Source organism: Patella vulgata, chromosome 8 (genome assembly GCF_932274485.2).
Source record: "Patella vulgata chromosome 8, xgPatVulg1.2, whole genome shotgun sequence".
Classification (NCBI taxonomy): Eukaryota; Metazoa; Mollusca; class Gastropoda; family Patellidae; genus Patella; species Patella vulgata.
Genome location: NC_065886.2, coordinates 34,004,708 through 34,023,428, shown reverse-complemented (window position 1 = coordinate 34,023,428; position 18,721 = coordinate 34,004,708).

Below are 18,721 nucleotides of genomic sequence, written 5' to 3'. Positions count from 1 at the left end.
TCTATTTGTAATACGTGTAGCTGTACTGGGTTTTATTTGTAATACATGTAGCTGTACTGGGTTTTATTTGTAATACGCGTAGCTTTACTAGTTCTATATATTTGTAATATGTGTAGCTGTATTGGCTTTTATTTGTAATACGTATAGCTGTACTGGGTTTTATTAATAGTTTAAAAATTCAACTGTCGAGTTTCGTTTGATCAATTATCCCGTAGCGCCATCTATATACCCGTATTGTCTCTTGATTTTAAATAGGTATGGAATGCAATGTAATGGGGTTTAGAATTTTATTAATGGCGATATCAGACTAGTCCTTTGTCCGTATCGTTAATGCTCGAATGTGCTTAATTTAATTTTAATAATATTTAATATCTGTATTTTGAGAGGTATATTAAGAAATTCATGTAGGGACGCATTCCTTGTGTATGATTACTAAAATGCTCGTGCCAATATTGCACGGTTTATAAAACAGCGATAATAACTGAACCATCAACTTATTTAAAATCAACCACATAACAGAAAGTTCTTCAGAGGCAAATGCACGAATACAAAAGCAAACTCTAACATAGTGTCTGGCTGCCAACAACACCAAAAGACCAAAAAGAGATACTACGTTTTTTTTTGTAATCTATGAAATAAGATTTTCCAAGCTAGTAAATTTAATAAGCTAGTGTTGGGGGAATCTGTACTCGTTCGCTTCGTGGTAGTGTTGTACCGCATAAACACATTGTCCGCAAATAATCACAGTTTATTGCCTCGTTCAGAACTCCGATAATTCTATCCCTTCACTCATTTAAACATCAGTAAGACTAACAGCAGCCATTGATAGCCGACTCCCAACGCCCTCGTCCCTACAACCGCGGTGGATAATAAGCATTCATTCCTTGTCATCAATAAAGAAAAAAACCAATAAGTTTACACGTAAAGCCAAACATTGTCTAAGCAGCATAAAGATAGAAACCAATTGTACAGGGAATAATATATCTTGTGACTAGATTACAAACATTACAAGGCATGGTCTACCGTCAAATAGATTAACGGTTAATTATACAATTATAAGGTAATACGCCGTGGGGTGGTGCACTGATTGTACTACCACATAAGTTTATACAGATATTTTGTCTCCTGCGAACATTCCTATTCTTTACTGATTGATCACCGTGCATTGATACTACGTCTTTACTCATTGGGTGGATTTCAACCTTTATAAGTCATGTGATTTGATTGCACGGGGGATGACGTAGGATAGTAACTGACGCCCCCAATTTCATATCTTATAAGCAACGTGAGACACTCGCATTCGGCCATTTACGAGATACCGACGTAAACCTACAGGTAAGAATTGTTCCTTTTTTAATTTCAATTTTATTCATATATTTTTTTTCACTATTATTTATGTATTGAATATATTTAACTGTGAAAAACAAATGCAATTTCTCACCACGCACACACAGGCGAAAAGCGTACAAACTTTAGCTTTCAGAAGTTTTTTTCAATTCCGACGTAAAGTTTCAAAACTTTACAACTTTCACGCGCAATATTTTTTTCACTGGCAAAACGCCTGCTTTTTATTTTATTTTATTTGCGTTACAGTAGTGATTAAAAGAGATTTACTGCCCTCCTGAAAGTATGTCTGCGAAAGAGTCTTAAGCAAAAATAGAAAGCTTAAGCCAAAACGTTGAAAAGATTATCTGAAACATTTTAATGTTTAAAGCGATACTAGGTCTGCGACTGTGGGCTGTGGAGTGTTAAGACTTAAATGTCAATCCCTTTTCCCTGTTCTTCGATTTGTTCCAATAATTACAGACGTCTTTATGGTAGACTGACGGAAGCGACGGATTCTGCGACGGAATCTTTTCAACTGATGACCACGCGCCTGTTTTTTGTCTAATTTAAACATAGAGAAATACCAAAAACACGAAATCGACGTATATGTTTTTTTTTCACTGGAACGGTTGGTGGTTAGTTAAGTTGACTTTTAATTAAAGATAGTTAAAGAGCTGCCGTGCCAAATAATCGCGCCTTGGAATAGTTTAGATAGAGGCGATTGGTTAATTTGCCGATTTTTGCCTGAAAGGAACAAACTGCATTGACAAAAATATCGTCTTGGAATATGTTGGTAAGAGGCGTTTTTTTTAATTTGTAGATGATGTTAAAGTTTTGATTAGAGATTTTGTTTTCAGACGATTGTTTAGTTTTTTGGACTTTTTTTTCAATAAGAAAACCGCATTCACGGTATTTGTCCTTATTCTGGATATCCACTGGGAAATCAATCATCTACGGAACAAAACGAAACCCCCTGACACCATGCTGTTTAAACGCTGCACCGAATTGTAAATGAATAAAAATATTTTCAAGTGAGTTGCATCAGACTTTGTTTGCACCTTTCAACGAAAGAAACGGATGTTTTAACAATTTTTAACACGTTTACAGTTTTTGGCGAAAGTAGGAGACAGTTCGAAATGTTTTGCATATATTTGTTAATAATTCGAGTGTGTTTGGGCATTAAGTTATTCATAGTTTTGTTCAGTATAATTGGAGTTTTATTTTGACCTGTCGGGTTGTAATGAGAAACAACGGGTCTGCATATTTTACAAACGACTTAAAGCACGATTCGTCATTTACATATTTAGTTAAAATATCAAATTTCTCACGGCTTAATCAACGCTTATTTGACATTTAATTAAGACAACAAGGTTCAAATACCAAAGCCACTTGACTAAATGACAGACCATAAGATCTAAAGCTCACACGTTACGCAACTAGACCCCGAATTCCCCGTTCGCACATAAGAAACGATATCACTAACGAACCTCCGCGCCTAATAGCTGTCAGAAGAAAACCCTTAGACCACAGGTAAACATGCATTATGCAAGAGCTAAATCTGCCTATTGTGGGTCTTTCTTTTGGCCTTAAATGTTATCTAAATTATTAACTAGACATTAATTAACTTATCAAGACCATAATCAACTCTCGATGACATCGTTAGCCAGCGATATATGGAGGATTTGAATACGATTTTTTGTACATGAAATCGTGACAACTGTAGTAATGACGATCGAGGCTAGCCTAAAATTGAATCGCTAATATCTAGGTTCAGCGTGAAGCAATTTGACTGAAATTTTACTCATATTCCCTTTTAATTATATATAATGTAACTGTCAGCTCTTTATCTTATCTTGCCTAATACTCCTTTAAATAAACTGTAACAAACAGCAACATAACATATTTATTATAACAACGGAAGACGATAAGACAAAAAAACACAATTTGTCCTGAAATAAACTGAACAGGCGTAGTGGTTAAATTTATCAAAGGTTTTACATTGTTATGTAAACTAGTGACAAATTAACGTCGTTAAAACTGACTTCACGGAAATTGTTTTTACTGTCATTAACTACGTTTTGGTTTTCAACAATTATTAAGAATAATAACCAGGTTTTTCCCTGGTTCACAGCGTTACCGCCTACTCCAACTGTCAGGGTTCCTTTCCATGTATGCCAACGTGTACACCCAATCGCAGTTTACTTACCATCGGGACGACTCGCCGCTGTTCCTTGTCGTTGTTCCATACGATATGGTTGGTAAGAGAGAGGGTGGGTGTGTGTGTGTGTGTGGGGGGGGGGGGGGGTAACGTCCACTTGACACAAACTTATAATGGTAGCTCATTTAGGGACTAACATTATGGTTCAATTTTATTTTAATAATTCACGGAGGAACCCGGAGGATCCGCAGAAATCCCACAAGGTTGGGCGTGCGAACCCACTTCTTGTCGCGTACCAGCCACCATATCCCCCACGTTCCAACAGTACACTCATTAAAGCCGATGTCTTAATATAGAGCACTTTCAGTTCATTATTCCGATAATAGAAGTACATTACTTGAAATGAAAATAGCATGATGAAATAAAATATTATCGAATTTATCACGTCCATGGAATTATATAAGTCTAGGCTAGGTCAATTTCTTATACGAGGATATGTCAACATGTAACAGCGTAAAATAAATAAAATTTCAATTCGTTCCATTTATAAATGATTGAAACACAATGATGATTATAGAACTGCTGTGGGACAGGGCGGTTTACAGTTTTAGAGTCATAATGCAATAGCACAATCTTGTTTTATCAAATAAAAAACTCAAAAGTGGCTGAAAATGTTGATTTAATATGATTGTGTTCTTTCGACAACATTGGTCGATTGGTGAAGAAACGGGACTCTTTATGAACCATTCCATCAGCAGTGCATTTTTGTTCAGTATTATTCTAGTCATCTGGGAGTCAGATTGACTCGGGCAGTTTGTGTCTGTGGAGGCGGGGGGCTGTTGGGTCAATAACCAAGAGCTTCCGGTATCGTCCCCGGAATTGGCCGCTCAAGCCCCCCCCCCTCCCCTCCAACCGCCTCGTCCTCTAGATCACCAGCCTGGTTTACCTGTGTCAGTGATACAATCCGGAGATTCTAGTCGTCTGACCCTCTGTACACGCTGGTGTGTACTTAAAAGAACCTTTGTCAGTTAGAATGCGAGGCGGGGTCGGCTGAATTTCCATCTTAGTATGGCGTGTGCCCGTCTTTTTTTACCCACGTCGGTGCCGAACATTATAGGACGTTAAACCCTATAAGCTTAAGTCGAATGAAGTTCAAATATTCCCCAAAAAAACACAAGTGGTATTCCTTGTCTGTAATCCATTTCGTTCGCACGCACTATGATGGCTTCTAAACCAATGATATTTTAAAATTTCTTCATGCGACAAACAAAGCCATTAAGTGAAAATAAGATATTGTTTCGTTTCGAGTTAGTCTTGCATCAGTGAAGGGAGTTTTAGTTGAATAACAATACCCTTTTCTCTGAGGAAAATATTAACTTAAGAGTTTCTACAAAAATAAAATTCTATTTGATTATCACGCTAGGAACTTCATAATACACTGAAAGCTTTTCATGCTTTTTTTAAACGAGAAAGGCTACAGTCTGTAGATTTTATAAGATAATCAAATATTAAGCGTTTTAACTTGATAATGGTTGATATCGTTACTATAAACACCTAAAATGTCATAAAATGAACCGAAATTTTTTACATATAACATGGGGTGGGCATTGATAGATTAAGTTATGGTATCTGTATGGGAATCCCCTTCAGATGTATGGCGAAAAACATAATATTGTACGTATTTGGAGGGCAATATAATTTAGGTGTGGAGGACAAAGAATTATAGCTATGTCAAGTTTTTGCAGTATTCATAGTGAGCAGGTCTATTTTAGTAGTATGTGTGCGATGCCGAGGTGGGGTGGGGGGCTGCTTTCGTGTTGGAAAATATATTGTACGTATTTTAGGACAATATATTCTAGGTGTGGAGGACAAAGTAATATAGCTATATGGTCCCTTTTAGTGTGGTTGGAAATCCTTTTTAGCACTGTGTGGAAATATCTTGAACGTATTTGGAGTGCAATCTATTTTAGGTGTGGAGGTTAAACCCTTAAGGGTGTAGGGGTGACGTCTATCTATTTCAGGTGAGCGCGGAAAATCTTATTTAGGTGTGGGAGGCAACACCTTCCAGGCGTGGCAAGAAATATCTTTAAAGTGTGGGAGGAAATCTTATTCATGTTTGTAGGAGGAAATCTCTTGTAGGTGTGTGGGGAGTAGGCGTATACACTCTTCTCGGACAACACTTCGTATGAACCAGGGACCACATGGTTATAGAGGCAGCGTTAACCACCCTGACTGCCTAAAGTGCAGGAAGTGCAGGAAGACGCGCCATAGCAAGCAAGACAAAATGACAAGACAAACCTGCGGACAAAGCAACCTACAAAGACATTGCACGAAATAAATAACAAATTTAATATCAATCAAGTGAATGGATCCGGGGACCACTGTGCAGTACCGTCCCGGGTCTGTAATGATACTGGCTTCACTGATATTTTATATGTAATAAAAGGTTAACGCTAATTTATTAATTCAATAGAGTTGATCAGGTTTTCAGTTCACCTGTTGACAATAGAATATGTCTAATAATTTGACTGGTGAGTACGGTAAATATATCGTATTTGCTCGGTGTTAATTGATTATTAATCTGTTCTGTTAGAATCCGTTTGATATGAATGTTGTATGTTGATTTACACCGTGTTTGTCCTGATCTCATTAGACTCCCTATATTATTGCATGTTTAAAGCTGGGGTCTGTGCAGATCAGATAGTTGGTCGGCCCGGTCAGTGGCGCATCCCCCTACTCTTCATCGAATTACAACTGCCAATCCTTTTAAGGTTGTTAAAAAAACGGAAAATTAAACGCAAAGCTTCGTGGATTTTCGCATTAACCGGAAGCACGTGACGGTGAGTTTGAAGTCTGAATATCATGCGTGGATTCTGAAACGTGCTCATATTTTTAAAACCACTAACATTTGATTTCCCATTTGCTAAATTAGGGTGTAAGTTTACGTGTTTATTTTTTATTGAACATATAGTGCTGTAGTGGATTTATTTTCTGGTGATTTTATATCGTGAGTACGGACACGTTTTAATGTTAGGTTTGATATTTAAGTAGCTGGCGGGCGTTTAAAAATAATTTACCACAGGTTTCTATAATGCGACTGCCACTTTAGAATCCCGCGATATACCTAATATTATGGCACCCGTTGGAATGTAGGAGGTATAGTCGACATGTCGGAACCCAGACGCAATGTATTCACTACTTTAATAACCCCTTTGGTTTATCGTAGGCGTCTGCAATGTCAAATAGAACGAATCTGTAAAATCATGTAATTAACACGTCCGTGGGGACAGCATGTATTTGTCGCTTTACTATCCCCTTCGGTTTATCGAACGCGACTGCCACTTTAAGACGACTGGTCTGTGGGGACATAACGAAGTAACCCGAAGGCCATCAATATAGCTCTAGTGGTATTTAATTAACGTGTTTATGCCGAGTAAATAGACGGTTTGATTAACATTTTGTTTAACTCACGTTGATTGGGTATAAAACAAGCGTTTAATCACCTTTATATATGGTTGTATATAACTAACGACATTACATCTTAAACAATCAGAAATGTTTTAGTTTACCACGCTTCGACAAAATGTTTCTGTGGTGTAAACTACCTTCAGATAAAGGGGTGGGGGGGGGGGGGTACTGGTTTATGTGAGTGAAACAAACATTGGAGTCAATATAATTAAACCTGAATTGTTTGGCGAAATGAATATTTATCTTATATTTATTATTAGATGTTGATCCAGAAATAAAACCAATCTTGAAAAATAACTGACATTTTTGTTCCGCATTCGACAGTTTAGTCCAGAGAAACCCTCGAAATTAAATTTCAACAAGAAAATTTAATCAAACAAATGTATCTATTTTAAGTATATGCTCTCGCAAGTTTCAAATTTTGACGTGGGCTGATAAGTAGTGAAGAGTTTCCCTTGTAAAGAAAAGTCAGGTCATATAGGAAGTATAAAAACAGAAACAGCATGTACTTTAGAAAGTTTTGAATTACGTTGTTTTTAAGATATGTTTTAATCTTTTATTTCTGAAACTAATGATTTAACAAAACAAAATAAAAAATGTGTTCTATTTTCGACTTTTATAAAGATATTTTTAGTACCCCAACAAGGATGCGTTTCAAAAATGAAGAGAGAGATAGGGTTTAACGTTCACTCGACACAAACTAGATCATTTCGGAACTAACACATGGTTCAATTTTATTTCAATAATTCGCCTGCGCGTATGGGTCTTTAGCTGTTGAAGAAAACCGGAGGACAGGCGGCCCTACTCCTTGTCCCGAACACCCGGGACATCGAAACCCCGCCAGTTGACTCAATGACAGACCTTATGATACAGCGCGAACGTGCTATCCATTCGGCCATCCAACCCCTTCACGAATTGGTAATAGTTTACAATTGAATGCATTATCTTGTAGTAGTTTCACTGAATTTCACAGTGCAGATAAAATCAAGAACAGTAAATATTATCTAGTTGAAATATCCTCTGGAAAATTTGATAGATAATGTAACATAAGTTCTCTATGACCTAGCTTGGATTTTGCGGTGTTGCGCTCTTCTTTCCAAGTCTACAAGATGATCTCCCTCGGCCTGTGAGCCGAGGAGGCTATATGGTGTCCCCCTAGGAACTCCGAATGATGTCTAAAGGAAAATTTAACCACGCCCTTTCTTATATAGAAAGTACAGATGTATCAGCTATTAGGGCGGGGCAATTACCATTTTTGGGTAAGTGTTTCGTATGGGTCCCGTTTTACGTCTACGTTATTCTATTTGATTTTACTAATCTGTGCACCAGATGCCTGGACGATAGTAGCCTACTTTCAGCAATTGATGGTTGCAGAAAATGTCTGTCAGTTAGTCTAAGAAACTTGAATCTTGCAAAATACCTAATTAGACTATTTCTCGTTGTCACCCATTTATTTGTTTAACAACTTCAAAATATTAAACAGGGCACCTTTCCTAGAACTAAAATAACCCCTATAGTATTACAGTTGTAGCTTATTCCAACACCAACTACGATAACTTGTACTATTCAAATTGTACTTGTCATAAACGAGTGTCCAAAACTGCCTAACGGTCACAATGACGAGATAGGTATCGCTAGGGCGAGCCGGTCACCAGACTCAAGTTACAGTAGAATAAAGAACATAATATACAAGCTTAGGATTAAAATAATATTTGATGAAACAGAAACAGATGTTTAAATACAGAAGATGAATCGACATAGCAAGAACGTGTGTTAACTATTACCTAATTATATCGTTACATTAAGTATAAACCCAAATAGTTAAAAGACTTGAAAGATTAATGAGATATCAATTCGGATATTGGTCAATTACTACTTTCACTAAAATTATATAATAAAATCTATTATACAAAGATACACTATAACAGTACTATACAGCCATAAATCTTTCTGAACGACTGGGTTCTGGTCGCATTTCGTGGTTGTGGAGAAATTGAAGAAATACAATTATTTTATTTTGGAAGTAAACAAATTTTATGTTTTATAAGTAATATTTAATTAGGATCCTTTTTAACATACTATTACGATAAATGGCGCGCACCAACTTCATCCGGGCCTGATACGATGTATTGATATAAATATAATTTACAACAACATTGCTACTTTAAATGTGTCGAGCAGGGCCATCCTGTATGAAAACCCTAGTGATGTATATCCTACACTCTTCAATTAACAATGGTGGTCCGGACAGGAATCTTACTTGAGGAAATTGATTCTGTAAAAATTGGGCAGTGATTAGAAAACATTGTCCGTTGACTGTCGTATATTTATCGATGTAGACAGTCTTCTTGTCATAGGAAACGCTTGAACAATTGAAGTTGACTGGGCCAACTTTTATTATCTTTAATTGGTTTAATTGAGAGCCATTGAATTTATCAGTTGACACTGCTGTACATAGACACGGCATCGACTCGCAACACTTAACAAGATTTTACAATGTCATTTTGATCAGTTATCGAATACCACCGGGGGCCAAGCAACAATTGAAGAATTTCATGTCGAGTCCGTATTAGCAATGATGGGTTATGAGGTAAACTGGTGGTAAGGAAAACCGGAAATGGGAGTTATATTGTTGCTGTGTACGTCAGCTAACACATGTTAGTCCCGAAATGCCATTTTGTAAGCTTTACTTAAAAATATTGACGGATGTTAGTTCAAAAATTGTTATCATTCCCCGTCATTGCATGAAGTTACAACATACAATATCGTGGCCATCTACAGACTTACAAACATCCAAATTGTATTAAAGACAACTTTTGAAAACTTTAATTCTTAAATTAGTTGACATCCAAAATAACCTTAAAAGGGTGTGACATATAAACAAAGGACATCATTGGGGAATTAGAGAATGATACCAGAATTTAATCTGGAAAATTTCGACATCAAAATTCATATTCAACAATAGATATGATTAAACACTAGGACGAAAACTCGAGATTCCGTGTACACAATGGTGTGCACGTAAAGGAACCCTTGATAGTTGGAATTCGATATAAGAGTAGACGGTAGGGTCGCAGTCTTGGTAAATGTCCCCCAAAACACACCATATGTCATATGCCCATCGTCATTAGTCCAGTCAGTATAGAAAAATTGGAAGTTAAACCTCATTTAATTTCATTATTAAAGCTGATTAATAAAGACAAGTTTTTTTCTGGTTTTCATACAATTGTTGCTAAGTGAATAATTGTCACTAGCTTGATATGGCGACTCAATCAGTTATTAGCTATTACCTTCCTAATTAATACCAAATCCGTGTTTCTATTTGACGGCGGATGTTTTGATAAATAATATTTTTAGATATAATTAATCTTTGATTGATGCAATAAGTATTGAGGTAGAATGAAGTTATAAGAGGTTTTGTGCTCCACAGTCACTGTCTCTTCAGTGATTAGAGAAGATACCAATTAATCTTAGTGTTGATACAAGAGATTGCACTAATTAATTTCAGAAATCCTTGTTTCTGCTCCACTCATCTTCTCATAGGCTGTATAAACAACAGAATCACGTCACCATCAGAGAAATCTTAATGACAGGATTTGCTCAGATTAATCTTTAACTTCTCTTCAATCATTTTTACCTTGATTAGAGAAGCTGCAGGCATCGTATCTCCTTTAAAACCTTGACTGTCTGAAATATCAGATATATTACCCACGGGAATATGGGCGAGTGTCTAGTTCTTAGATTAGTTTTCTCCGGGTTCTCCGGTTTCCCTGTACTGCTCACGCCCCCGACGCCCAAACGAATTATAAAAATAAAAATCTACCGTATGTTATTTCCACAATGACACCAGTTTGTGTAGCATAATTGTACCTTGAACGTTATTTTGCTGTTGACGTCATTGTACCTTCAATGTCATTTTACATAGAATGTCATTTTATCTGGAACATTAGTGTACCCTTTAACGCTATTGTACATTTAACGTTATTGTACCTTGATCGTGGATGTATCCTGAACTTCGTTGTAGCTTTAACATAATTTTTGCCTTGGTCGTCGTTGCTTGTTCTGCTTATGTGTTGTGTTAGCAGTCATCCTGAATAGTCAGAAGGGTGTGTTGCCCAACCGTTCGGATGGTACAGGAAACGGGGTCCCTCAGTATCTAAAATACAGCGCACCTCGTCTTTAAAATAATGTAAACAAAAGCTTTACATATATATAGCGGGAAGTATAATTGTTTTGTTTTAGTTTATATAAATAACGTCAGCATTGTCGCGTCTCTATTAGTCATATCGATAGTTAGGATGCCATAACTAGATTTTATTTAGGCAGTCAATCAGAATGTCTATGTCAAACAACTGCTTGTATTAGTATTTAACGCCTGGTACCATCGCACACACAGGGGTCTTTCCTACAGGAGGAAACCGGGAGATAAATCGCCCTTTTCTTCAAACCATATACGCTCACACCAAGGATCAAAACCACGAACGAAGCCAGAAGTGACCGGCCAGCTAGAGCATAATAAAATAAGACAACTTGTCGGCGATATCACCATTTATGGAAGGCGCGTTAAACACTAATAGAAAAGAATGTCACTGGACAATGTCAGATATTTGCTCACGATTGACCTATTTTTATCAGTGTAGCCTAAATTATCACCTAAATAATAGTCAATGAGGACGGACGTGGGTCGTCACGTGACCAATACCGTTCGCTTTTATTCCTCTTAACTTTTTTTTTACTATTAGTAGTCTAGTGATTTACTATAACCCAATATGATTTCTTCGCGAGGGGGCGCGTGACAGCACACCATTTCCCTTTCCAGACAGTTTAAGTTACTGTATGTAGCCCAAGCCGTGTACATAAACCAGAACGTCCATTATTTAAAGCGGTAAACACCCAGGGCCAGAAGACACATAATCCAGATACAACTAGTCGGCGCAATGGAATGGGCAACACCGCTATACATGTGATGTGTTCGAAATGAAATGAAATGGAGATTAACGTCATACAGTTCTTCTCCTATTGGGCTAATGAAGACGGGCATAAGCCAATAATGAATTCCAACTGTCAAGGGTTCTTTTACGTGCACGCCAATGTGTACGCGGAACCTCGGTTTTTCCTTCCATCCGCACGAATATACGTTGTACCTTGCCAGGTATTAACGTCCATTCGGTACAAACTAGGTCATTTCGGGACTAACATATGGTTCAATTTTATATCAATAATTAGCTTGCGCGTAGGGGTCTTTAGCAGTGGGAGGAAACCGGGGGACACGAGGTTGGACAGGATATCTTACTACTTGTCACGTTCGGTCATGGTCCAGACTTTTTTTTACAATATATTTATTTTCCAAACCAGGGTCTACATACGATTTTTAGAAACCTTCTTACTTATTTTCAATGTTTTGTGTTTAACAACCTGCGTGATGTAAAATAATATAAATACATTTTTTCTGGATTTTGTTCCCTAACAATCTTTTTCACCCATTTAAATAAACCACGATCTTTGAATTATGAGGTTTGGTGACTATTTCCTGTTAACAGAAGATGGAAAAAAAGCGGAGCACATCCAAATCCGCCAATACAAAGGCAGGTTACTTCTGATCACGACACTGTGACGTTTTATATAATCGAATCTTTCCTAGCAACCAACTTTATAAATCCCGCTTCCGCTGCACGCCATTTTAATTTTTTGACCAATAAGGATTCATTACCGGGAACAAATGAATGTAAATATCAATAAATGTTTTTCGGGAACCGTTTAACTTCAACTACAAATAGATCATTTAATACCCGAGTTTCAACATTATACTAATCTCTTACAATCAAAGGGTATCATTGATTTTATTCGTTCTTCTGAATTTATTTCTAATTGGAACGTACAAGTACAATGGATTGAAATGATATGAAATGAAGCGATCTACCTTTCTGCATCGACCGGGTTAATGAAGACGGGCATATGTCATGCAGTGTGCTATGAGTGATATTTTACCCAGAGAGCGGCGTTACGGCCTACTCCTTTTTTGAATTCCAACTATGTGAATGACGAATGGATATCGTAACTGTCCTCAAGAAACATTCAAATAACTTCCACGATACTTTAGCAGTAAAGGATCAGGCGACGGTCCTCGGACAAACAGACATTTGAATAACTTATGTGATATACCAAATTCAACCTCATGTGCATCCGGGCTATTAGAAATAAAATGAGGTTTAACGTCCTGCTTTTCTGCCCTAACTGGGTTGGCTAATGAAACCAGGCATGGATCATGCAGGTCGTACTTCCTGACCATGGCAAGGACAAACTACGCTGGAAATGTCGAAGCACCGCGGCACCTCCTGGTATGTATCAGACGAATGTACGGTCACCTTGGTATAGTGACGATGACATTAATAGACAACCTTTATCAATAAATGACACGTAATTAATGTAAACTGTCATAAACCGATCGTTATTATCACAAATACCTGTCTGGCCATTTTATATTATAACTTATAATGGCGTCAAAAACACTATAATGGGTCTTTGAATGGATAAAGAAAGGACAATATTCAAAACCAAAGCCAGAAAGTAGCAATAGTTATACCAGACATCTTCGTTACCCTTGTGGATGCATAAGTTTATTCACATACGATCAACTAGAGAGCTTCACATAAACACTGAAGAATAATCAATCAAAATACAGCAAAAAAATATTTGAGGGAATAACAGTAAAGATATGCTTTTGTCATTTCCATGAAGAATCGTCTTTTGTCGGGGTTGATAGAGTTCATGGACTTGTTTGCAGATCTAGATTACTAGAATGGTCAAGACAGTGTCATCAATAAAAAAAGATTCCAAATACAAAGCTTGCACCGAGCGCAGAACAGATTAAGCATTTGTAACCAGCAAAATGTTTAAAAGGGGGGGGGGACGAAGACCCCTTGTTTCCGATAATGTAATACGTTTAGTTTCTTGTCAAATGGTGAAAGTTGCCACTGCCTCACTTCCGTGCTGTTTGTAGCATTATACTCGACATTGGGTAGCTGATAATGTAAAACATTCCCTCTTAGATAATTATGAACCAGTTCCCCACAAACGTTAAGGATATGGTCTATACTGGTCACAATTCTATGGAATCAGGACCATGAGATTGATCCGTTAAGATACTTAATCACTCGCAGGACCATGTTGTGGTCACATATTTATTTCGTGCAGATTAGATCATCACAGGATTAAAAGATTACAAATTCAGAAGAAAGATAACAAATAAATACATAAAGGACTCAAGATAAAAAAAAGGGTTTGAATTAATTCCTGAGCCAGTGGGTAAGACTAAGCTGGAGATCCCATCCCTGTTCGATTCTGGTGTTGGCATAGAATCATACGATCTTCTAATACCGTTACTCTATTCACAATAAAATTTATCAGTATATGTATGCATCCTGGTTCCAAAACAGAGTCACGTTAATTCGTTAAGCTGCATCACATAGCTTATTTTTCTCGGTTTTCTTCCGTTTCAAATGTACGTCAGACATTTTGATCAGAGAACAAAAACCAACGTAAATTCGACTTGTTGTGTACTTAAGTATTTATCCCTAGACGCAAAGATCTTATGTAACTTAACGTTCAACGGTGGGTGTTACATGTCTGACGTTGCCGTTGCAAATTAGTATTAGGTTCTTTTTCGGAATCAGTAACGTTAAGTTTCATTTCATTTTATTTAGTCGTTCGGATAAGACGAAAAATGATTGACATTTGACCAGATCTGTGGTGGGTGAAAGGGTTGGGACTAGGGACTTGTGTTTGAATTCCCATACACGTATCATTGTGTGAAATCGACATTGTTTAAATGATGTTATCAGCCGGAAACCTAACATAAACAATCTTCCTTGTGTCTACAAGCACAATTATTAATGTCTAAAAAATTCAACATTTAATACTTTAGAGCACTAACAGTAAATTGACTTAAGTGATGGTGTCAATCGGAGGAATTTAAAACAAATTTCAAGAAAATCTTCAAATGTGGGTTTAATCGGATTGATTATTGACTTATGAGAAGCGTATCGACTTGAATTTAACTGGATATAAAGCCTTTTATAATGTTAATGCCGCCTTTAGACCCCAGGGAGCCTGTTTTATAAAGGTCATGAACACAAAAAAAATCCAATCCAATAAGCCTACTGGAATACCAACATTGACAACCCTATATATCAAAGGTTTAAAATTCTCAATGAAATCAGTTATAACCTACAGTCAAGATAAACAGACTCTTGAATAGAAATAAAAACCACAACGAAAAGCAATGATTGGGAAGACATGAGACTAAAACTCTCAATGAAATCAGTCGCGACCTATAATAAGATATGCAAAACCACAACAAAACGAATTGAGTTAATATGAGACTAAGGTATGGTGGGGTTTTTTCTGTACACATCATGATAACTTCTTGGTTTTTCGTTAAACCCTAGGTTCAACCATGCATAGTTTTCGTTTACTACTTAGATTCGGTTACGTACAAGGAATGGGCAAAGCATAGTTGTTTGGATGGGATGAAAAACAGAGGTCCCGTGTAGATATTGACGTACACATAAATGATCCCCTGGCAGTTGGAATTCGATATAAAAGTAGGTCGCCAATGCGCCGCTATCCGGGTACAATTTTTCTCGTAGCATTTTTACAACAATTCGATCAAAATTAGCGCGACTGGATGGGGGTAAAACAAACCCAGATGTTATGACATTTTTGTTCTTGTCTTTCGAGGGGGCGTGGGTTTGGCCGAATGGTTTAACGCGCTTTAGATCATAAATTGGCGTGGATTCGATTACCAGCTTGTACGTAACATTGAGTAGAGTCGTCTGTCCAACCGCGTGGGTTTTCTCCGGGTCCTCCAGTTTCTTCCCACTGCTAAAGACCACCAACGCGCAAGCAAATAATTGAAATAAGTTGAAACACGTGTTAGCCCCTAAAAGAGCTAGTCTGTATCGAGTGGATCTCTCTCTCTCTCTCTATCTCTCTCTCTCGCCCTGTATCATCTTTTAATATTGCCATTATCTACATTTGTCTCGTACAGACATCTGCTTGGATGTGTACGTGAATATAATTTGTTGTTGTAAAATCCATATCGATCTAATTAACGACGCTACCTTTAACAATAGAATCGAGCATTTGAAAATATAAATTCAATTGAAGATAAGGGCCGATCGCCAGAACTAATTATTGTTAATCAGTTAGACATTCAACATGATTCCTTTTCTTTGATCTGTAGAATTAGTTTATTCATTGTCTCGCGACATGTTCTACAGTTTCATATATCACTCCTTCGTGGATTCCAATTCTTTGTAAGTTCTTAATGAAACGCGTCTCTTCGGTGTCTATTTTCGCGTTGTTTTTGTATGGCTTCTTTTAATGAAGAAATCTACATTCATTCATTCAGCTTGTTATTAGTTTGTTTGCTTGGGTTTGTTTTGTTGTAAACGCCCGTCTTGTTGATGCGATGTGAACGTATCATGTGTTGAAATAAATTGAAAGAACCTAGAGCTATGATTTTATGAGCATTGATTTGTCCTTATTTGTATGCTTTTGAAGGAATCAAATGAAATCGATTGAAATGTTGTTTAACTTCTTACTTTTCTCCATCGTACAGCGTGTAATGAGGAAAAATTTGCCGTGGCAGTGGCGCTAAAAATACGCTGTACTCTTATTTCGAATTCCAACTGTCAATGGTTCTTTGACACACGCGGGACCTTGGATTTTCCGAACGACTAGACACTGCGTCTTTGCTAGGCCCTCGTTCCTGGACTACTGAAAAGGGACCCACGATCAACACCGGGACGGAACCCTGGATTTGATTTAAACAATATCTTATTCAAATAAGATGGATATTGTATACATACACTGTCAAAAGGTAAGGATTCAAAAACAAGCCAAAGGCTTATATTAATTCGTCTCCTTATTTAATAAATATACTACTAACACAATTGTAATATGTACACTTCACAATACAAAATACATTTGCGGTTTCGCTGTTGTTAAAGGCACTCGTCAAGGTTGTTTTCTCATCAGATTAATCATAGAACTATTGAATGCTTCTCAGAGAATAATTTCATTAATACTTTTCCTGCAACTGTCTCTAAGAGTGTACATTCTACAAACAGAGAACTAATTACTTCCAGTATAGATCTTTGCCCTTAATGGCCACCATATCTGAAAAATTAATACTCGTTTAACATCGGTCATAAACACAAAGACTAATTAAATCTTTTCTATTTTATCAAATCGAAGCGAAATAAATACTTATCACAATTCACGAAGTATACTTAATAAAATCGTCAATTTACGAATTTAAATGTTGGTCAACAAGATTAGTGTCTGTTCTCATGCGGAGCTACTTGTAGACAAACAGCATAAGTTTAGAAACAATGAAATGAAATGTGGTTTAATGTCCTACTGTTCTGCTCCGACTGAGCTAATAAAGACGGGCATACGCCATGCAGTGAGCTATGCAAGAAATATTGGCCAGACAGCGGCGATACGGCTTACGCTTTATAAAATTCCAACTGCCAAGGGATCGTTTTCGTCCCATCCGAACGACTAGACAGCTCTCCTTGTCAGCCCCTACGTTCTGCACCATTGACAAGGGGAAACAATGCCAGAAAATCCCTATGAACTTTCTCGGCCAAAACAGAAGCACCGTGGTTCCCTGCTATAACTTAGTAGAAGCAAACAAACATACAATTGATTTATCTCGGTAGAGACGATGACTCGGTGTGTAAGGTACGGACTCAATATGAATAAGATGTTCCGAATTCGATCTCGATGGTGTTTGAAAAAGTTCACCGGGAATTACCACCCATCAGTTGTACAAGATTGCGGATTAAACAATGCGGATCTGACGAATCGCGGCTGCTTTTTTAGTCTCATCTTTAAGATTCATTGTCTATTATTTTTTTTATGCGGTTACCCGAACAAATCACTTTTTACAAGTAAATTTTATTGCCTGGAAGTGCCGAGTTGATGTTTAGATTAAAAGAGGTAAGATTGAGATCCAAGGTTCACGACGTGAGTCAGATTGTGAAATATTAACCGATTAAACCGATTGATTACCAGATTTTTCCCATTCATATAACCGTCAATCAGCTGTTTAAAGCGTCAGTGCCTCGTATCCAAACGCACCTTGGTATATCGACACTCTATGTACTCGGATTTCGGCTAATTAAAGCGACGGTATCCTACATTCAACATACCTGGGTATACCAACACTCCATTTACTGCCAATCCGCTATTTAAAGCGACGCTGTTCCACAACCAGCACTCCAAATATCTGTCAACCAACTATTTAAAGCGACAGTCTCCCAAATCCAATATACATGGGTCTACCGACACTCGTTAAATGTTGGGGTTTTTTTGTGAATTCTATAAAATTCCGAAATCTCAAAATATGTCTTCCACCGTTTGTCACTTACTAAATGTCAGCCTTTTGGAAATGTTCTATTTTGTGAAAATGGGGTGAGGGAATGGTGTTTTAGTCGTCTAACGTTTTCGCCCAAAGTGTGTAGTTTTTAAACAAATATTTCACAAACGATAAACATTAGAACTATAGAAGCGAAGCATGTCCTACTTCGTACATGACACACATGACCATTTATCGATCACTGAAAACAAAACCTAAGATTTAATAGTTATTAATTTTTCAACTGAGAAATGAAGACGTGATATTTTCTCCACTGAAAGGCAATCATCCATATTTGACGATTTAGGTAGTTCTGTTTGGATTATTGGATTACGTGACGT